Source organism: Sitophilus oryzae, unplaced genomic scaffold, assembly GCF_002938485.1.
Source record: "Sitophilus oryzae breed Bouriz unplaced genomic scaffold, Soryzae_2.0 scaffold_1590_pilon_pilon, whole genome shotgun sequence".
In the NCBI taxonomy this organism is placed as follows: Eukaryota; Metazoa; Arthropoda; class Insecta; order Coleoptera; family Curculionidae; genus Sitophilus; species Sitophilus oryzae.
The window spans coordinates 1,814,223-1,838,030 of record NW_022146270.1 but is presented as its reverse complement, the minus strand read 5'-3'; the positions used below and the strand labels follow the sequence as shown (position 1 = coordinate 1,838,030).

Here is a 23,808-nt window from a genome sequence, read left to right as displayed (position 1 = left end):
ACTGTATTGTAACTCTTTAACGTTTTTAAATTTCAATATACAGTTATTAGTTTAAATTTATAAAAAATTAAGTTTAAGTATTAAAGCTGATTTATTTTTATACAGTTATTCATGAAAATAGAATTAAAAATAAAAGAAATTTACCAATTTAAATTTCAGGAAAAAAATTTTCATTGCATTTTTTTGCATCTGAGTGTATATCCAAATGACTTCTTTCTTTGAAACTCCTAGGTGCCATATTTAAAATAAACTCCCCCTTCAGTTCTCTAAACCACAAATACCAAAATATAGAATTCCTCCCGTATCCGTATGTGTATTTTTGTAAGGTTTCGTATCTATGGATTTAAAATAATACAATGCCAGCGTTACCTATTTGTCTTTTGTATCGTATAATAGTCGGCTACATAAACTAATATTTAATTATATTTTATTGGTGGTAATAATTCTATAAAAACTTTCTAATTAAGTAAATAAATTGACATTGGTGTAATACCTAACTAGATATTGCTCTAGTAATTATTAAAAAAATGGGCTAATTACAAATAAACTTTACGTTTTACCATAAAAAGGTTCATTTACTTTGAAATAATAAAAAATATTAATATCTAAACATAAAGAACTAAACTAATGTGTTATAAAACTTAATCGGCTTTATTTAATATCATTGTCTTTGAGAACTTGATAATTAAAATGTAAAAATATATTTATTGAACCGAAAACTTACTAGTATATCTGAAAAACGGATTACCAAGAGACCAATCAAGGAGTCATAGTCACAAGATTCTTCTCTTTACTCTTTTAGATGATTCTTCCTTTAGACTTTTAAAATATAAAGAGGAAAGAATCACTTTTTAATATATTTTTTTTGTTTTGTGCACTTGTAGATTGTATAGGAGGGAGAACTTAATCACCGATCACCGCGACCTTATAGATCTACCGGGTGCTTATAGATCTACTTAATCAAAAGCTTGGCTTTTTTCAGTGCTTTTACAATGCATAACTGCTATAAATTTTGGGTACGAGCATTGCATTGGTATCTCGGAACCCGTAATAGTTAAAATGAGGCATAAATTTTCCAGTCGTTTTTATATTATCAAATTAATTTGAGAGATACATAGGTTAATTTATTTTTTTTAAATATGGGCCTACTTTTTTTATTTTAGATTTTGAAAGGATTTTCCGGAGTACAAAATTCGTCTCAGTTACTGGCTTTTCTCAAAGCCCTAAGACTAATGTATGTTGAGTTATATAACTCATGAACAGGGGATACAATACCGGGTGTTTTTCAAAAGTGCTTTCCTCTATAACTTTTTTATTTTTTCAGATAAAAACAAGATTTTGTATGTTACTATATAACATAAATTAGGTAATGACTAACGTATTCACTTGTTTTCGGTCACTTCCTTTTTCACCGGAAATTACTACTACTAAATCAAAACCAAACCAATCCAAACCTTAAATGACTACAACTTTTAAAAAAAATGACACCCTCGGTATTTTTTTTACTTCATTTGATTGAAAATGACATTCTGAATAGAATGACAGATCATATGTCAGTTAAAAAATCCTATTTTAAATTTCAATTTACAGTGCCATGGCCATAAATGTAACGACAATTTGACTCAACATACCAAGTGTGTGGCACCAAATTATTCGTAAAAAACACCTTTTCCAAATATGCTCATGAGCCACCTTTGTTTCATTTGAAAAAATTGAGTTATGATTAAAAATACGATTTGGGCACCTTTTAACAGGCCAAAACAAGACACGAAAAACTTTAGACGATCAAATCTATTTTTTCAAAACTCCTTAATTTAAAATTAGTGTTTTTAACACAGCGTAGATTGACATTTAGAATACGATTTTTTTAAGCGACAATCGTTGACATATGATACTCGTATTATGTCATTCTATTCAGGGTATATTTTTCTATGGTTTTATGCCAGGTGCCGAACAATGCCGAGGGTGTCATTTAAAAATTAAAAGTAGTATTTGTAGTCATTTCCGGTGAAACAGCAAGTGACCGAAAACAATAATTGAATACGTCAATCAATTCTAATTTACGTCCATATACTACCATACCAAATCTCGTTTACTTATTTGAGAAAATAAAAAAGTTATAGGGGTGAGCCACTTTTGAAAAACACCCGGTAGGTCGCGGTGATCGGTGATTAAGTTGCCCCCCCACAATCTACAAGTGCTCAGAACAAAAAAATATATATTAAAAGTTCCATATCGCGGTACTCAAAACGTACTTAAAAAAAGTAAGTTAGCATAACTACCTATATCTCACAAGCTATCTGCTAATATGAATTAACTGTTTTTATTCAAATTTTTTTAAGATGGTTTATGTTGTGAATGTGGTTGTTATCATGTTAATTTTATTATGACTTAATAAAATTTGATGTTATTTTTATTAAAAACCGAGTTAAAAACTCAATTTTTTTCGATTTTATTTTTGAAAACCATCCCGTGCTTGATCGATAAACTATCACTGAACAAAAATTAGCTAGTACCGAAAGTACCGAGAAAATGGGGAAACTCAAGTTCCTTGGAGGCGTGGTACCGAAATTCCTGGTTTCGAAAAACAACCCCGGTTCCGGAAACTCTAGTGAGAATCCGCCTTTAATTAGATAATAAGATACCGTATGAAAACGGCGTCCAGATGGCTTGGAAATGAGGATCGATGACATTTCCCATATAATTTTACATACAAAATGACAGCGACCTTCATTTCATAGCCATCGCTGACGCCGTTTTTATTCGATCATACGGTATTTGATTTAAACCGTTTTTATTTAAAAATTACTCAAAAATCACTGAAAAGCTTAATTGAATAATAATTCGAAAAAATACTAGTTTTAAATAAATATTAATATTAAAATTTTAATATTGAACTCTAGCGATCGAATAAAAAAATATATTAAAACCTTAGACATTAAAACCGCTTCTGCAAAACTATTAACAGTTAGCAAAAAGCTATAAATAAATAATCCAGTTACGAACGGCGCGCGTCTAGCTCGTGGATAAGTACACAAAAAGATTTAAGAATTAAAAAAGACAAGTTAGTGGTAACGTTAGCGTAAAATTCGATTCAAAGGCGATGCCTATCTAAATTAGTTGTAGTAAAGTGTTTGGTATAATTAAATCTAGTTCAACGAACCCGCGCACTGCGCAGTCGAGATATCCTTAAAAGCGGAGCTCTGCTGCCCTTTTAGCCCAGTAACTTTGGATTTTTTCGCCGAAGAAAATAGAGCTTTGAAATTTTTTAACGAAGTTTCAGAGTATACGTCAAAATCACTGTTTTGCCCATAAATTTGTTATGGAATGTATTCCCCGTCGTGGATTTTCTATTTTTGCAATTCTCACACAATTTTCTTTTGTCGATAAAAAAGTTATTAACAAATCTCTACAGATGCACGTATATTTCACAAATGTTATACAGAATGTTCGAAAAATGTACGGCCAAATTTCAGGGAGCGATTACGGATCAAAAAAGAAAAAAGTTTCTATAAACATAGGTTCGGAAATGTATGGTTTTAAATATGTATGATGTATGTATGGGGGGGGATGTGGTTTTGTACTGATATATGTATGTATGTATGTATGTATGTATGTATGTGGTCTTAAAGATCCGGGATGTTAACTTTTAAAAAATATTGTTTTTGTAATTATCTTAAATATCATCATTCAACTGAAATTTATTTTTTTATTCTTTTTAATGAGGTCCAGACGAAGGATGGGTAGATCCGGTGTTTTAAAAGAGTCGGGTCTGGAGTTACATCATAAAACCATACATTAAATGTATGGTTTTAAAGATGTATGATGTATGTATGGGTATGTGGTTTTGTAATGATGTATATATGTATGTATGTATGTGGTTTTAAAGATCCGGGATGTTAACTTTTAAAAAATATTGTTTTTGTAATTATCTTAAATACCATCATTCAACTGAAATTTAGTTTTTTATTCTTTTTAAAGGGGTCCAGACTAGGGATGGGTAGATCCGGTGTTTTAAAAGAGTCAGGTCTGAAGTTACATCATAAAACCATACATTAAATGTATGGTTTTAAAAATGTATGATGTATGTATGTATGTATGTGGTTTAGTACTGATGTATGTATGTATGTAGTTTTAAAGATCCGGGATGTTAACTTTTAAAAAATATTATTTTTGTAATTATCTTAAATAACCATCATTCAAATGAAATTTATTTTTTTATTCTTTTTAATGGGGTCCAGACTAGGGATGGGTAGATCCGGTGTTTTAAAAGAGTCGGGACCTACAACCTACATCCAAGTTCCAGTTCTGCCGGATCTATATCATCCTAACCATTAATTTAACTAAATTTTGTTTTGCATGAACCAATCCGCGTTCAAAAGTTTTGTAGTCCGTTAGGGAAAGCTGATGCTTGCCTTTTGCCAAATCCTTATCACCTGATCTTAGCTGTTCTATTTATTGGGCAGAGATTACGAACTTTTAGAAAGATAGCCGAGACACAATTACAGCTTTCCATCAAAACTGACGCCTAGGGATTGCTTCATACTAGAAGAAAAATGATTGACATTTAACAAATAATATTTTTAAGAAATAAAATGGCATATTTTATTATAAAAAACCTAAAACTAAATTTCAACGCGTCTGGCTGATTTGTTTGACAAATCCTGCACAATAATAACATTTTCCATAATGTTTTTAATTTCCCAATAAAGTATTACAATAAGACTCCACGAAAGCAACCTTAAAAAAGGCACCGGAGAGAGCTCCTACTCATCTCTACGACGGCGACGCGACGTATAGTTGCAACTGGAAATTACAAAACTGAGAACACAGTGCGAAAGAAACTACTAAAAACTTATGATGAATTATTTCTTTTTCCTTTCAACAAACTGTTTCAAAGACTTTGTGCTTTCTAATATCTTTCATTCTTACTTCAAATTGTATCTAAAGTTACTGGGCTATTATTGGCGTCGCCGCAGCCCGCCTTTAAAAAGCGGGCTCGTATCCGGTCTGCCCTCCATAACCATAAATCTCCAAAGGAAAAAACCGCACTTTTAGGGGAATACATAGTTTTTTATTGTTTTTCCAATCGCATGAAACAGACTGGGGTAGTTGTTCTATCTAATACGCATGTCAAAATGTCCACAAGAAGTTAAAATTGTAAAATCTTATATGAACAGGGTGTCCCAATTTAATGTGTTTTATGAGATTTCTCGTTTATGAGTAGAGCTACAAAGATGCGGTTTTCACATCAGATTTGTCCTAGGCCTCTTAGTTCCTGAAATATACAGGGCAAATTTGAAAAATTTCCATTTTTCGACTCCCCTCATATCTCGGTTACTTATCGAAAAGATGAAAACTTTCGTAGAGGTTTTCACATAAATTCCAGTAGTGTAACTAATTTTTCGCTGAGAGCTGTCATTTTTGAAATATGACTAAAACTTATGTGTTTTAAGTGAGACACCGTGTATATTATTTTTTATTTCATTAGTTTTATTATGAGCTTTCTAAAAATAGACTTATTTTCAGTAAGACTGAAAAAATATTAATTATAAAATTTATATATAAACTTTTTAACATAAATTAACCTATTAATTTTACCAGATAATTTTGAATCGAAAATGAACTTGTGCATATTTTAGTTAACACCCTATCAACTATCAACCAGAGTTTTTGGTTAGTTAGCAGGTCGCCGCCCGCAGGTACTAATGTCTGTGCCGCAGGTACTAATGTGGTTGCGAGTCTAGAAGCTAAAGTTGGATGTTTGGTGCAAATATCTTTATATTATATTCATTTTTTTTAGTTGCCCTTTTGCGAACCCCCATGCAAGAAGATAAATGGAAGTCGTTCATATGTTTGCCACAGTTTCCATAGTGGGTTACTTATCAACGTAAGTATATAATATGATCTAGGTCTAAAAGCTATTATAAATACAACATTATTTTAAAAATCAATAATTTTATTTATGTATACAGAGTGTCTTAAAATTGAATGTTTTGAGTTTAAAGAAATATGTTTATTTTTAATATAATACTCAATATAGTGTTTAAAATGTTTATTAGCTTACGCAAGTCCTATTATCTATTGGACAGGTATTAAAAAAAGAGAAACATCACTTTAACATAATTTTCTACACATCGTAGCCGACAGACCTCGATATCGCCAGATCGTGTATCGTAATCGAATAAGTTTGTCCAAAGCGGAGATAAAAATAAACAAACAATAAGTAATACGATACTGGTCGCAAATTAGATTGTTGGCATAATTACTCACGGCCATTCAAGTCCGGTTCTTTTTTCCGCCGTTGCCGTCGTGTTTTTATGATAGGCACTTTCATTTTATACGTTTTCCCACGGAAAATACGTGAACGAAAAGAAAACAATAAGCGAACGATTATACGTTTTAACAGAACGATGATGTGGAAAAGAAAAAATTAAATAATATTAATTAGTATGGAATTTCGCGAGCGGATAAGTTCATCATACCCATATGGACATAAGTTTTATGATTATTTTTCATTTCGAAAACTTTTTTAATAAACACAATGTGATACTTCAAAGTAATTAAATAAAATACTTAGTTTGCCTTTTGGAATTACTAACCACTATTTGCAGAAAATTTGAAATTATTTAAGTCTTCTATTAAAAAAGTTATACATACATATGAAGACTACACGGGAAAAACGGACTAAGTCCAAAAAAATGGAAATTGAGATAACACTGCCATCTTATGCCCATCAAGTGTGCGTTCCAAAATAGGAATAATGTAACACTGAAATAATTATCAAGTCCTCTAAAATCAGCGATTAAAATATTAATACTTACGAATAAAAATAGCTATATATTCAGCACCACAACAACTTTATGCTGACCTAATTCCTTTGCCTAAACTCAAGTATGAGCAGTTACAATTTTTGAAAAAGTTCGTAGATGAAGCTCTGCAAGACTACTACACAAATTTGCCTTGTGCGTCAAACAATGCTCATCTAAACGACGCAGATCAATTAAACTATATTGCCTTTTATTTCTGCCTAAGAAAAGAAGTCTGATTACGCCTATTGTGTCACTAGTTTTAAATTCAAAGAAATTAAATTCTGGAAATGGTTCTAGTGGAACCATAAGGGAACTGTCTAGTAGTTTAGTTTCATTTTATCAGAAACAAATCGCCATTCCTAAGTAAAAAATAATCTAATGCTAATAATATTAATAAAAAAATAATAATAAAAATAAGAAATAAATAAAAAAATATTAAGAAAATATAATAACAATATTAATAATAAAAATGAGAGTAAAAACACATTTTTCTCTTTATTCCAGCACGAGTAATCCTCGGAGTAACTACATACAGAATTATTCCATATGGACTTGGAAAATCACTTTTCCATTGAACCAAGCGAATACGAGTTTTATTTTATCTAACAAATTTGCTATAAATTATTTTTCTTTGTTTTGTCTGTTAATCAGTCAATGTCTATACATATAACTATTGATAAAAACTTACAATTCGCTACATTTTATTATTTCTTTACCTTTAGTCTTTAAAGTTTCAAAATCATTTATCTCAAAAGTAAGAAAATGTGACTTAGATCGTTTTTCCCCTTCATATATCAATATACAGTGGTCCGAACTGCATTCCTGAAACTTCGGCAGCATATTCAGCAGAGACAAATAAGTAAAACACTTCCTATAAATGTATGTCCTAAACGCTTAGTTTCGGAGATACAGGGTGTAGAAGTTTCATATTTATTTCGATTTTTTCCAAATATTTTCTGAAGTAACGTCAATTTTTGGATGAAAATTGGTATCTTGGAGTTTTTTGACATGAAAAAATTGATTTTGATGTCAATATGACTCCTACTTGTAGAGGACGCCACCTACATATTTTTTAACTGGTTTGAAGAGTAATACTTTTTCGTCCGTATCTGTATAAAACTAGCCAGTTAAAAAATATACATTTACGACGTTTTTTACGTAAAAAAAAGTCTCTTGGTAAAAATCGCTACGAGTAATGGTTCTCGAGATATTTTGAATCGAAATTACCAAGACCTGTCATCACTGACATAAATTAAACATGTTGACTAAATAGTTATTAGACTGAAATCATAAATTTGAAATGTTTTTGTGCCAAAAATTCAACAGAAACTGTTTATCATCATTTCTTCGAAGAAAAATTTACGATTAGTTTAAAAAAATAAAAAGTTCCCAAATTTCTCATTTCAGTCAAATAACTTTCTGCTCAACGTGTTTATTTTTAGTCAATAATGACATGTATTGACTATTTCCATTCTAAATATCTTGAGAATGGTTGCTCCACCATTTGCCAGATTGCCAAACCAAATAATTTCTGAAGTAACATCAATATTTGGATGAAAATTGGTGTCTGGGAGTTTTTTGAAGTGAGAAATTTGATTTTGATGTCAATATGACTCCTATTTGTAGTGGGCGCCACCTACATGTTTGAACTGTTTTGAAGAGTAATAACTTTTTGCCTGTACCTGTATTAAACTACTAAGTGAAGTATACATTTCCGTGATTTTTTATGTAAAAAATATCTCTTGGTAAAAATCCATAGGAGCAACCGTTCTCATGATATTTAGAATGAAAATAGTCAATACACGTCACCATTGACCAAAAATAAACATGGTGAGCAGATAGTTTAAATTTGGAAAACTGTTTTATCGGAGTTTCTTCTAGAAAAATTTATGATAAAAATAAAAAGTTCCCAAATTCACCTGTTTCAGGGCAGTCAAAATGTTAGCAGGAAGTTATGACAAGGAAGTTTATTAACATTGGTAGCCTACCAAAGACGAGTGACAGAAATTGCACACGTAAATAAACTCTAAAACTAAAAAACTAAACTTTAAATCAGATTCTTAACTTATAATTACAATTACTCGTTTTAGAGATGGTACAGGAAACAACATTAGTATAAAGAAAAAATCCAAACACATTTTTTCCATTGCAAAATAATATATAAAAAGCCAGTATATTCTAGATCACGGAATCGTGCAAATGAAATAAATGTTTATGTTTTTAACAGTCAGTAAACGGATAGATACTTAAACGATTATTGGAATAATGGCAAAGAAATTTTAATGGCCCTCCTTTCGAGTTCCAAGACACTTTTTTCACTTACATTTAATCACGATAATAAGGCCATGAAATTTTTATTGTCCATAACTGTGCAATTACTCATGTTTTACATTTATTTAAGATCAATAAACACGTCGAACTGAATTATTTATGAACGACTATCAGATTCCAGTTTCGCTTTTTCTTCATAGATTGCTTTAACATTTCAATGTTCTGTCTTCGCGGATAAAAATTAATCAGTTCTGGCTATACAATCTAAATAGGTAAATACAAAGTTGGACTAGTTGTAGATTGTATGGGAGGGGGGAAGTTAATTACTACACAGTTTGAGGATTCCCATTCCCATTCCAGGTTATAAGTCTTCCAGCTTCGTAAGTTCCGCTTTAAGTTGATTTCCTCTTGGGAAGCAGAACGGTTCTGGTCGAATTAGTGTTGTTTACGAGGAATCCGAACCACGGTCCTCGACCATATCATGGTCAATGGCCGACCGACTTGGCAAGTGTCTAAATCGACTCTTACTCACGAGATATCCGATCTCATCCGGCCCCGAACCGGCGTGAATGAGCAGTGTGTGTCAATAGATTTTACACTTTTGCCCTTTTTTTTTGGACAACAGCACGATACCGAGTTTCGAACCGGTCAGCCGTCCATCCAACTAGCATCGCTTTACGTCGCTTAACTTCGGTGTTCTAATGGGAACCGTGTTTCGACGTAGCTGGGCCGTTGCCACTGTCGGATAAGATGGCTATTTTTTGTTTCCGGTAGTTCTAAGATAAGTACGCATCTTTCGATAGCGTAGATTTCTGCCTGAAGGATTATAAAAGCATATATACTTAATAAATATAAAACTAAATATTCTAGACACACGTGAATCCTTCCAAGTACATAGCGTAATTTTTTCATTATCACCGCTCAATTTTCCATTTCGTAATGATGCTATTAACCCATTATACGGCCTATAACTCGGTCTTATTAAAGAAAAATCCATTATGGCGATTGTCCAAAAAGAAAACTCTTTGGTAATTTTCTATACGGAACATCGCGTGCCTCGACCTTAAACACCGATTATTATGCAGTCCCATATTCGTGACTCAAGTTTGCGCGATTGAGAAACGAAACCAAAATACCTAAGTCTAAACAGGTAATAGAAAAATAGCAGAAATAGTTTTCAACAGAAATCTGTACAATGTATAACACATTTTCAAAAAGGTAGCAATTAAATTATTCCAAAATCAATAAAAACTCACGCTGAAAACGTTTTATATCTTATATTTTTATTAGAAAATTTGATTTCAAACTTGCATTGATCTCCCTCTGGACTATTGAATACGTAAGTGGATCACTTGTAGTATATAAACTGTGGATTGCACCTTGTTTTGTTGACTTGGAACAAGATGTAATTCGTGGTTTCAACAAACAATTCAATAATCTATGCAACAGTCAAAAGGCGTTCAATGACATACAAAGCAACAGACCAGAACTCAAAGATTGGCATAAATCTAAGATTCTTGTAGTATCTTCTGGTGAAGTGTGAAGTAGTAGAGATTGTAGATTGAATGGAGTTATTCACCGCGGCCTCATGTGTCTATTATGAGGTCGTCATTCTTGAGTTATAACCGATCCTACAGTCTCAGATCTTTGACAAAATCCAGTATCTGGGACGGTTTCATAGAGTTCTCCATCTCAGATATCAGTCGTACCAAAGTTTATGGCACGAATGATGGTCGTCTCGGTGCACCCTGTGATGGGGTATTCGGGTGTTTCCCCATTTTCCCTACAGAATCTGCATTCGCAGTTGTTTCTTAGCTCAATCTACTAAGGTGCTCATTGAGGAGACAGTGTTCTGTTAAAACCACCGTGACAATCCGAAGATCGTACTTACATAAATCAAGGAAAATTTTTAAATGAAAGTACTAATTTATTTCACTAATTTCGGGATTATGAATAAAGCTTTATTCAGTATAAGATATTGACAGCGTTTGACTCAAGATTATATGTGCAAAACTGTAATAAATAATAATAAACGGTCATACCAGATTACGTGTAAAGTTAGTCCTTGGTCTAAAATAATAATACTCTTTTTAATTAAAAGTTACTTAACGCCGATACGATTAGCTTAAGCTAACGTGTTTATTATAAAGGTAGTACCTATTGCGAGTCCTTGACCTTTGACGTATTACTTGTGATAGAATTGCTTGCTAATCTTGGATATATGACAAATCATCTTAGTCTATTTCATTGAGAAATATTTAAATTATGTGCATATAAATTTTCCTTTAGAATAATGTGCTTTTGATGCGTGAGTAATTATTATGAAAATTTACTTTAAACTTTGAACATGCGTTAATTGAATATTTTCTTGCTAATTTGTAAGTATATCAGTTTATACAGGGTGGTCCGAATTGTATTCCGGAAACTTCGGCAGCATATTCTGCAGATAAAAATATGTAAAAAAGTTCGTATAAATGTATGTCCTAAAATGCTTAGTTTCGAAGATAGAGGGTGTAGAAGTTTCATTTTTATTTCGATTTTTTCCAAATTTTTAATATTTTGTGAAGTAACATCAATATTTGGATGAAAATTGGTGTCAGGGAGTTTTTTGACATGAGAAATTGGATTTTGGTTGTCAATATGATTCCTATTTGTAGAGGGCGCCACCTACACGTATTTTAACTGTTTTGAAGAGTAATAACTTTTCGTCCGTACCTGTATAAAACTACTGAGTGAAAAAATAAACATTTCCGTGATTTTTTACGTAAAAAATATTTCTTGGTAAAAATCGCTACGAGCAATCGTTCTCAGGATATTTAGAACGGGAACAGTCAATACATGTCATTATTGACAAAAAATAAACACGTTAAGTAGATAGTTATTTGACTAAAATGATAAATTTGGGAACTTTTTATTTTTCTTTGAAAAAATGAGTTATGAAAAAATGCGTTATTAAATTTTAAATTTATTTAAAAAATAGTTAAGAAATTATGTAAGTTATCTTAAAAGTTTGATTTTTTCACAACTTCAAGGGACTACAAATAGACGAAACTAAAATTTTGTCGCCTACCCAGTCCCACGGGTCACGAGCCGCCACTGGTAGGTACTAATGAAATTTATACGTAGAAACGAAATACATAGTAAATTTGATAGTTTATTTCATCTGACTATTACTTATTGAAATACATGTAAAACTTGGAAAATAAGTTGGTTATAATAATGGTTTTATAATTCGGAAACTCTCTATTTATTTATCTAGTAATGCTAGAACACTCTATTAATTTGAAAGTCGATTAGAGAAAATAATATTATTCATTGATAAGCGATGTAAATACATATTTGCGATTAGGTAAAATTGTGATGTAAGAGGACAGGCTTAGCTTTTAGCTTGCCGGCGAGTCAGTAGTAGACGGGACGGCCGGGTGTAAAGTAGTGTTGTGTTGTGTTTTGTCACAGAGCTGACATTTGGAGGTTGCGAGTCTTTTTGACTATTAAAGGTACGAGTCTTTGACTATTAGGATGCGAGTCTTTTTGACTATTAAGGATTCGAGTCTTTTGACTATTAGGATGCGAGTTTTTAAGACTATTAAGGATGCGAGCCTTTTGACTATTAGGATACGAGTATTTAAGACTATTAAGGATCCGAGTCTTTTGACTATTAGGATGCGAGTCTTTAAGCTTATTAGGATGCGAGTCTTTTGACTACTAGGATGCGAGTCTTTATGACTATTAAAGATGCGAGTCTTTTTGCCTATTGGGGATGCGAATCTGTTTAGCTGCAGATTTGCGTATACTTATTTCAGGTGACACCAGCTAGTTGTTGAAGATTAACCAATAGATCCGAATAATATCTGAATTAGATGGAAGATATGGAATGGGATATATTGAATAGAATACCAGTGGTTAGGGGGCGGAGTACCCCCGGGTGAGTTTTACTATTTAACTATCAATTTTATTCAGATCAGTAAATGTTTGTTTTGTTATTTTCATGTACAATGAGAGCCTGCTTGCCAATGACCAACTAAATGGATATTTGAGGTGAATTTGCATTGTGAGACCCGGTTGAGTAAGCCCCAGAAATAAGCGATTTTACATACAGGTATTATTGCCGATTATTGTTATACAATACATACCACTTAATAATTCCATCATGTAATAAAAAAAACATAATTAGAATTTATAATAATCAACCCTTCTGTGTAATGGTAATGTAGTCAATAATATTAAAAAAAAAGGTTAGTTTATATTATTTTTTGTTTTAATCATTGTGTACATGTAAACATATGTAAACTTGACGCAAGGAAAAAAAATCACATGTTGCTGTCACACGTTAAACATATCTCAAAATATTTCTCCAACCGCCAATTACAAATGCCCCGAGTTACAATCCGTTTCATCGCTTAGTTAATCAAAATTAAGTGAGTATATATTTTTTTCTAAAGCGCCTGTCCGCATCAAAAACCTTTTTCTATACTTCCGCCTTCCGAACCTAAATTTATATGGAAATTAATAGCAACATCGCGTATGCCTGTCTCTTAACAAAAATACAGCCTTTGCTATTTATGTGATCCGAATTCTATTTATACATCATTGTCGGATGAATATTATATATAACAACACCGACAGAACAGAATAAAAAAACTTGTGTTTCAAGTTTAAAAAGATATGCGAATATGCTAAATATAGATGGAAAAGGTGTGCAAGACGGTTATTTTTTATATGTATAAAAACTAGGTCACATTTTTCTATCGCGAATTGAAACTTCCTGTATAAGATACTTTTAAAAAGGAAGAAAACAATTGAAGCTGACAACTTCTTTAAACGTTTTATGTAGGCGTAAGCCGAAGCCCACATCTAATTTAAGTTACGTTTTCAAGTAAAAAATAACGTTAAAGGAATTACCATTATATGAATAGACAATAGTTAGATATAAAATATTATATTATTTATAGATTATTATGTATAGAAAAAAACTGACTACGCCACTGGATTGTGCTTAAAAAAGTGCCTTAAGACCGTTTTTACAGAATTTTATTATTCCGCAAAATACAAAAGTTATGGGCAATTTTCTAAATGGTAAAAAATTCAAAAAGACCCCGTATCTCAGTTGGCAGTGAAAATATCAACAGGCGGTTTACGCCATTAAACGTGTCTCATAAATCGAGCCCATGACATCTATGTCGGTTTTGCTCTATATAGTCAGGAAATAGGTTTTCTCTGTTAAAACAGACCAATTTCGACCACCCTGTACACTGGTAGTACACATTGGTCGAATGTTTTCTTCTTTGGATAAAGTGGCATTATAAATTTTAATATGATCGAGTTTCTTCTATGTTTTTTATATATATATATATATATATATATATATATATATATATATATATATTCTTCTACTATTTCCAGTGTTGTGTTATTTACTAATGTGTGTGTTAATATTTGTTCCAGTGTGTGTAATTTATAACATCAAAAGTATTTTATTGTATATTGGATAGCTCCAAACAATTTTTTTTCGAATAAAACAAGGAATTAAATTAGTTTCTGATACCGTAATATGACACTGTTATCAGTTGAACTGAATTAGAAAACCTTTCTAAATTTCTAACTGAATTAGAAAACCTTCAGATTAAAACCATTTATTTCTCATCTCGTTTTGGTTAGCCTCATATATTATGGTAAATGATTTAAATCATCAACATCATCATCATCATCATTTTCAGCTTATTCAACCACTTCAAATTATGATGTAATCTCCCTCACATACTCTGTTTGAGTTGAGCCCATTGTTGTCTATTGTTGGCTATGCGGGCCCAAGTTCAGTGCAGAATCATTGGGATGAATCAGTTCACAATAGAACTCAATGGAGAAAAATTGTAAACTCAGTTAACAGCGACAACCAAAAAGTAAAGAGGCAATAAAGCAATGAGATTTTTGAACGTCTGGAGTCAAATAAGGCAAATAACATCACGTATCGGGCTTTTCAGTCACAGAACAGCTCATGAAAGAAAACGCCTTGCGTGACCATCTTTTGATGCGTGTCGAATACTCATCAGCGAGTAATGGCAGTATGTATGTATGTATGTATGGGCCCAAGTTATCCCTGCTAATTTCCTAATATCATGGTCCCATCTCAGGTTCGGTCTTCTTCTAGGTCTCTTAATTCCTCGTGGGTACCATGCTATAATTTTTGTGGTCTATCTGTTGTCCGTTCTTCTTGCCAGGTGTCCTGCCCATTAAAAAAAATATCGTCAAAAAATTAACTAGGTATATTGTTTAATTTTTAGTGTATTTTGACACTACAGTCAATAAATATATTGGAATAGCTTAGCCAACTAAAAAAGCAAATTCAGAATAGTCAACTATTTCAATGTTGATCGCTCTGTACTGTTGATAAACATGCCGCAACAAACGACAATAAAATATATGAAATATTACCGTACTAAATAAGTAACACTATTTTACATCGCCAATAATGAATATGAATGAAAAAACATTAGACCAAAAGTAGTAGTAGGCGGATTAATATCCCGCCAATTCCTCGCCTCATATAGTGCCTATATGTCTAATTTATTATGCAACGCCCTGTAAATATTAAAATTCGTAATTAATTATTTATATGGCGCTATGATAGCTTAAATAATTTCGCGAAACTCAAGGCCGGAGGAAGTAATGTACCTAACACGGTCAGTGATCTGAGCCCCGACTGAGTCAACATAGTTTTCGCTTGGCCATTAACAGACAAACCGACATATTTAGGTTTTATGAATGAATTCAATTCTGTACGGAAGCGGTCACTCTCATTTGCGTTCGAGATAATAATTATGTATCGATGACCCGCATCATTTGGTGCCAAGAATTAATTAAAAATGTGCTTTGTTAATGAATTATAATTCTGGTTTTATTGCAAAAGGTTTGAAATTTTAATACTATAGTCGTCTCATATTATACGGTATTTATTCTAATCATAATAAATCTGACGTATATGTATAGACGAGTACACTCAGAAAAAAAATGCATTTTAAAATGCACAATAAATCACGTTAAAATAATTAACTCGTTGTATGGAATTCGTTTTACCTAATTATTTGTTTTAATAACGATTGCTGATAATATAATATTGTTTTATATATATACATAATAAAAATTAAAGCATTCGAAATAAAGTGAATACTGTTTTATCGGATATCTAATATTTAGTCCTTTTAAAGTAATTATTACTCTATATGTTTCAAAAGAACCACGTTTAAAATAAACTGGCATTGCCTTATTATTTTTGAAAAGTGTTGCTTGTCTATTTATTCCAATAAGACATCCTTATAATAAATTTATTTTAAGCGCGAGAGTATTTTATTTCTATAAGAATTGCTAACATTTCTGTTAGGCACGTGATTAATATTGGCCAATAGAAAGTCATGCATTTGAGGTGGACATCGAAAGATGGTGTTTGGCGGTATTGACGGGATAAGCCCGATTAAGCCACACGTTGTTGTATGATTTTTCTCGCGTTCCATGATTTTGAATAGTACAATGATATTTATTGTATATATTACAGTTGTTAGTGACAAAAAGGAGAATTGTATCGTTTACAGGTAATGTGTTGTTTAAGTAGTTGTTTAGAATGATCAAACGTTAATATTATTTCAGTAACATTATGGCGGCCAAAGGTTTTCTTGAAGAGTGATGGAAACGACCGACGCCGGCCGAAATGATGCATTGTGATTTTGAATTTAACGCTGGACGAATTCAACAATTCAAGTTTGCAAAGTAATATTTCACTAGATGATGAAAATTCAGATGTAAAGGAATAAGTCATTGCGAAGTCAAGCTAGCAAAATTGTTAAAAAGGTGGAACTTACTACAGCTCGTATCAGTATAAAAGGTAAAAAAATATATTGATGAACATTACAGAATATACAGGGTGAGTCAACGATAGAGTAAGGTCAATATCTCCTTTGTTTTGAGATTTACAAAAAATGTTAAATATAAAAGTTATAGGGAGGGTTAGGATACACATTTTAAAATTATTGTAGAATATACAGAGTGCTTCAAAAAAGTGTTGCGGATATAACTTGTTAAATGCAACACCCTATTTTTTATTTTATTTTTTAAATTCTACGTAAAATTCTATAACTTTTTTATCTAATAATATTTTTTTATAATATACAGGGTCCGGCAGTAGTGCGTCGGGCATCTGTAGCTCCTAGAATAATAAACTTCACAATTTTGTTTAAGTTCAAACCTAAAGTATGTACGAGGATGTATTTCAGGAAAATATTTCAACTTCTATAGGGTGGCTCAAAAATGTGTAAGTGGATCGGTATGTTTTTTTTAAATAGAAGACCCTGTATATTATTGCATTTTTGGCTTCCTTTTGGACCACTTTACATAATATATTATATATGAGTAAATATATTTCGATAATATCAGAGATATTAATAAATAAATAAAAAATATATTTTTTCCAACCTTCCTTATTTTTTTTTACTTTATGAAGCATCCAGTATATTCTACAATATAACAATACAAATAATATACAATACAAAAAAATATACAATAATACAAAAAAATAGACAATACAAATATATTCTACAATAATTTAAAACGTGTATCTTAACCTTCCCTATAACTTTTGTATTTAACATTTATCTGTAAACCTCCAAACAATTATTGAGATAATGGACTTTACTCTATCGTTGCCTCATCCTGTACAGAACAGAAATTTGTACAGGGTGGTAAATTTAATATATTACCCAACGACAATATCTTTTCGTGAAAGAATGAAGAATTTTTTTTTCAAGAAATTTAAGAACACCACTTTTTAAATTCAACATAGCGCGGTTTTCTCATCTACAGTGGCGTTAGGAATCTCAAAAATACTGTTTTTTGCAATTATACGATTCAGAAAACCTGCAAATCTTGTATACCCTGTAGATAAACATTTCTGTTTCAGGTTAACTCCAGTTTTAAGATGGAGAAAAGTATATCATATATTTAACAAAACGTTGCTTTCTTTTTTAGAATCTCTGTGACCTTTGAAGAAATCTAATAAATACAGATCAATTCCAGGACATTACAAAAACTATTCGTCACTAGACAAAATTCACCAGGATACCCTTATATCTATTATTTATTTTTGATTTTGGAAGACATTCACTACAATTGTATTTACCTACTTATCACCAAAAGATTAATTCCGAAATAAAGTTATTTTCCTAATGAATTTGATATTTATTTCATTTAAATTGTTAAATGATCCTATTCGATTAAAATCAACTCAAGTTTTAAACAAAGTGACATATTAATGAATCATTAAGCATTGCATTTGAAAATATAAAGAGAAAAGCTTGAAATAAAAGGAATGTATTTGAAAAACAAAAGGAAAACACTAATAAGCAAATGTATATTTCTTTAAATCAAATAGGCAGTATTTTTATTCTAAATCTGATATACCACTAACAATGACAATGATCATTTTTTTTTGTATACGAGTATATGCATAAAATCAATAGATATCTTATTAATTCAATTATGACCATTAATGAGGCCAAAACATGTTTGATTTTATTTGATTCATTAGCATTATTTTTGATTTTACAACGTTTTTTCTCTCAGTGTAGGTCCGGATGGATACGAATCCACGGAGCTTCTCTCCGGTGCCGGTACCGATTGCTGACAGCCAACCGACATCGTCGTCCGCAGATAACGTAAACATAACATTGCAATGAAATAAATCAGGATTGGAGAGTAATGGAATAAAGAGGAAATTGTAACTTCTGCTCTGAGTTGTATTTACTGTTTTTTAAGTTTACTTTTTCGCGGAACCGTATTCGAAATTATTTTGTATTATTTGAAACTTTGTGTCTAGTATTGTTATTTTATTGGTAAATTCAAGAAATTATGGAATATGTTATGATTGTACAGGGTTCGTCGAAGAAATCAGGAGACGAGGACTATGCTCAAATTTAGTTATATTTTTTAAAGAAATGTAGTATAACAATCCAGAGTCGTTCAACAAAGTTGAAGAGTCAACTGTATAACAAGCAGTTTAATGAATTAAAGGATCCTACGTTGTGTTAAAAATATTTTATTGTGAACCACCTAGTATGCGTTCGACAGAAGCAATATTAGGGAAATTTGGGAATAGGTTATGTAAATGAAAAGCTAAATTTATAAATAGCCCTACTTATTTTAATAAATTAAATGAAAGGAGTGCCGTACTCTGGCTGGAATTTACAAGTAAAAGAGCACAGCAGAGAAAACCTTGATAACTATTCCAAAGAATCCAACTATGCTGTTCTGAACTTTAATAAAACAGAAATAATAACAATACAAATACTATCCTCATAAGCAAGGTTTGAGGTTTAACACACTTAAAACATTCATCACTGAAGAGGTTTTGTTAGTTAGCAGGTACCTGCAAGTACTGAGGTCTCTGGATTCGGGAGTTAATATGGTTGGTGCCAATCCAATATGTTTATACTATGAATGATACCATTCTTTGGTTTTGACTGCTCATTTGTGTGCTAAAATATTCGCCCAGGAACGGTTGGAAATTATTAGTACACACAACAAGGCCCTTATTGTCCACTAAATCATACTGTACCAAAAATATCGGCACGAATGGAAAGTAAACGATTGTCTTTAATTTAATTTTAAACTAGAAATTATTCACAGAATATATAATTCATTAAATTACACATGTTATTTAATACCTGTCAGATTTAAATAAATAAGGAAAAGCTTTAGCACAGAATATTTCAACAGAAAAAATGCTTTAGTTAACACTAGTTAAACAATGAGGAAACATTACTTTAGCTTTAATAACGCTCTAAGTATGTCACAATAACAAAAACTTACAAACCAAAATAAGATCAATGCGGCTCGTACGGTGGTCTAAAAGCTATTACCTAACACCTATCATCTCTGTTCGTTGTCTCATTTCCCTCTCCCTAGTCTGCGAATAAATATTTTAAAAATCAATAACTATTTTTTATACAGAGTGTCTTAAAAATGCATATTTTAAATTTAAAGAAATATGTTTATTTTCAAATAGGCTCAGAAGCTATTTTATTTCTTAAAAATATTATCTGTTAAATGCCATGATCATTTTGCTTCTAGCATAAAGCAAAATGATGATGATCAATTCCTATGCGGCAGTTTTGATGGAAGGCTGTAATTGTGTGTCTCGACTCTGTTTTATTAGTATGTAAAGTTCGTAATGCTTTGCCTGATAAACAGAACAGCTAAGATCTGGTGACAAGGAAAACAGCCTTAGCCTTTTTCTAGCTAGATCGTGTGCTTTTTCATTTACCTTCTATCCCTTGGTGGGCTGGTACCCAGAGTAGGAGAACTTTATTTTGTTTGCCTAATTTGTTTAGTTTCTCTAGGCATTCTTTGACCAACTTCGAATTGATGGTTACTGAGTTGATCGCCTTTAAGACTGCTTGCCTATCGGATAAGATGGCTATTTCTTGTTTCCGGTAGTTCCTATCTAAGGTCAGTTGTACCACAGTTTGCCGTACGCATCTTTCAATAGCGTAGATTTTTAAAAGGGTAAATTTAATACCCAGTGCGGTGAATGAGGAGTCTTAAATTAAAAATATGCTAAAGCTTTGTGTCATTAATTTATATAGTTTACGGTTTTTAACAAAATACAATTAATTATAATGAGAATTTCGCTAGCCAAAACGAGATAATTCAACATCTACAAGTTGTGCCTAATTTATAATTTATTTATGTGTCTTTTTTATTTTATTTATAATCCTCTTATTATAGTATCATCGCTATTCCATTTCCATTGAAGCAATATGGATCAATTGACTCTCATTGACCCGTGTCATCTATGTTTACATCTAGTTATTTTGATAAATACAGTCTAAAGATACCTTTAGAGTTTTTACCTACACGTTGATTGTGTATGCTCCTACGCAATCAACAGTAAAATTAAATTAAATACAGATTGACATTTTTCGTTAAGTGTGTAATAAAATACACTAAAGAATTCATTTCGCATCTCATAATGAATATTTAAATACCGAAATTGATTTGATGGTTTTCCAAAACGATCTGAAACAACGTCAGATCGCCAGATATATTCTGACCGAAGCCGTTATAATTAAAATCAGATGATCTTGGTGAAAAACTAGTTTTAATGTGCTTATAAACGAGCCGAGTGTTTCTTGTGGAATCTGCGAGCGTAAAAAATTCATTCTCCGCCGCCCTGCAGTCTGGTAAAAGCGGTAGCGTTGTTGCCAGTTGATTCCAGGAAAAAACACACACAAATCAATAGATAACTTAAAAGAGTATATATTATATAAAAATAATTTAGAATTTTTTGTTTTGCTTATATAATACTAACAAGTTTAGCGACTGATTACCGGAATGTAGTGATGATTCGACCAAAGATTGCCTGATTTCCCTGATTACTATCATATGTAAATTGCACTATAGAAGTTTTCCGTATTCACATGGTACCTGACAGTTGACCGGATAGGAAGAAACGAAAATTTAAAGAGCCTGTATTAATTCAAAACAATAAAAATGGCCAACTATAAACTTGTAGTCAACTATAAACTTGTGTATAGCCCTAAGAGATTACAGCAACTATTAGGCAATTCTAAAGATAAAACACCTCCACTGGAAAGGGCGCATATTTACAAAATTTCATGTATCTAAGGATTGTAATCAAAAATATGTTGGGCAAGGTAGAGATCAATAATAATATAACTAGACTGAAAGAACATATATGGCCCAATTAAGGTATGTTAGAGCGGATAAATCTTGTGTTGGTCAACATATTTTTTATAAAGATCATTATATAGAAGTTAATAATTTAAAATTAATCAATAACGTCTCAAATTACAAACAATATATGCATATGAGAGCGTTAAAGTAAGTAAATGTAAAGATAATATATGAATAGAGATAATGGTTAAAGGATAAAGAATTGAGGTTAAGGTTAAAGTTAAGGATTAATTTATTAGGATAGATGGTTGGTAATAAGGGTCAAAGTGTCCTTGGATCAAATGCACTTGGACAATGCGCGCGTCTCACTGTTTGGATCGTATCAACTGATTTAAAATCGGCCGATACGATTCAAGTGGTGTCCAAGTGAGACGCGCGCAACTTAGTGTTAATAGTAAAGTGTATTTGTGTATTGTAGTGATATAGTGTTTTACTTTGCAGAACTAAAACGGTCAATTATGCAACAAATCATGGGAGAATAATTTGTTTCTTCCACTGATATAATTAACCTTTACAAGTAAAATAAAAAAATCACTCAAAATAGTTAATAGAATAAACCTAACGATAAGTAAAATGAAACCTCTGGAGGTGAAACAAAAAATAACTTAGTTTGAACTGCTTCACATAAAAATAGAAAATCTAGAATTTAAAAAGAATGCCTCCTAACTGACATAAATTGTGTTATGTTTACAAAAGTTTTTAAAACAACTTCGTTCTAATTGGAGCATCTTTTATTTTACCGACCATACTAAAATAGACTTTTTTCAATTCTAGCTAACAACCTAATAAACGGTCTAACACCATAGAAAATGATAAGATATTTAAAATATTTGAATTAGTTTTATGTAAGAATATTGAAGAACACGAATTTATCTATTAAAGGAAACAGTTAAAAACAGAAAATATCCATCCAATATAGACCTAGCTTGGGCTTTTGCCTTTCCGTAGTATTGAAACTATTGGCAACTGTGTATGTATGGATGTCGTTAGTATTTTCATAAATAACCGCATGTGCACCTGTTGCGATCGCTTTTTAAAGCTGATATTGCGAAAGAATCAAGGAATACCAAGTCTCAGGATTACGACATTGTTTCATTAGCTAGCTACATCTGTTGACTGAAACAATGAGTTCACCAATATTAAAATTCCGATATTTTTAATTAATAGTTTGATATCATGGCACACGCACCGTATAGTAAAATTGGATTATATTATATATTTTTAAGAGGAATTTCAAAATCTATTTAATTTCGATTCTTTGTTTCAATGAGCGTGTATTTATCGGAATTTAGGTCTTTGTTCTGAAAAATCTGGATGCTCTATTGCGACAAGTAAAGACATTTTAAGTACGTCTGGAAGGTATTTTTGGTTGGACGAAAATAGCAGATACGATGAATGAATCTCGTCTGGATACCGCAGACGATATAAAAGTTGAATGAATGTCGCGATTTTGGAAATTTTTTAGAATACTGCAACTGGCTAGATTTCTTTTAAATTCTTTAAAATAGTATTGACATTACAGGCGAGGTACAAAAAGTCATTTTTACTCCGAATAGAACATGCATTTTTTTCAAACGTCACAAATAATTTTTTAAACAATTTCAAACATTGCAAATAATAAAAACTATTTAAAAGTAATACCTTCTATAGATCTATCGAGAAACTATGGCTACACTCATTGAATTTGACTCTATGTCAGTTTAATTTTTTTTCAAACTTCACAAAAGTATTAATTTTTGCGACGTGATTGGCCATATAAAAAGTCATTTTTAATGCCTAGGTATAAAAATAAACCACTTTTAAGCCTCAGCACAACGAAAATATATTATTCAACTGACATAAAGTGTTAATAAATTCAACGAGTGTAACCATAGTTTCTCGATATATAAATAATAATTACAAGGTTTTTAAATAATTTAATATCATTTGCAACGTTTGAAATTGTTTAAAAAATTATTTGTGAAAGTTTGAAAAAAATAGCATG

At 31.4% G+C, this 23,808-nt stretch overlaps 1 protein-coding gene across 4 annotated transcripts in view; it reads right to left on the bottom strand.

The window, feature by feature from the left end:
* LOC115879916 overlaps positions 1-23,808 on the bottom strand; it is a 295,395-nt gene that overhangs the window by 64,122 nt on the left and 207,465 nt on the right. The window lies entirely within an intron of this gene.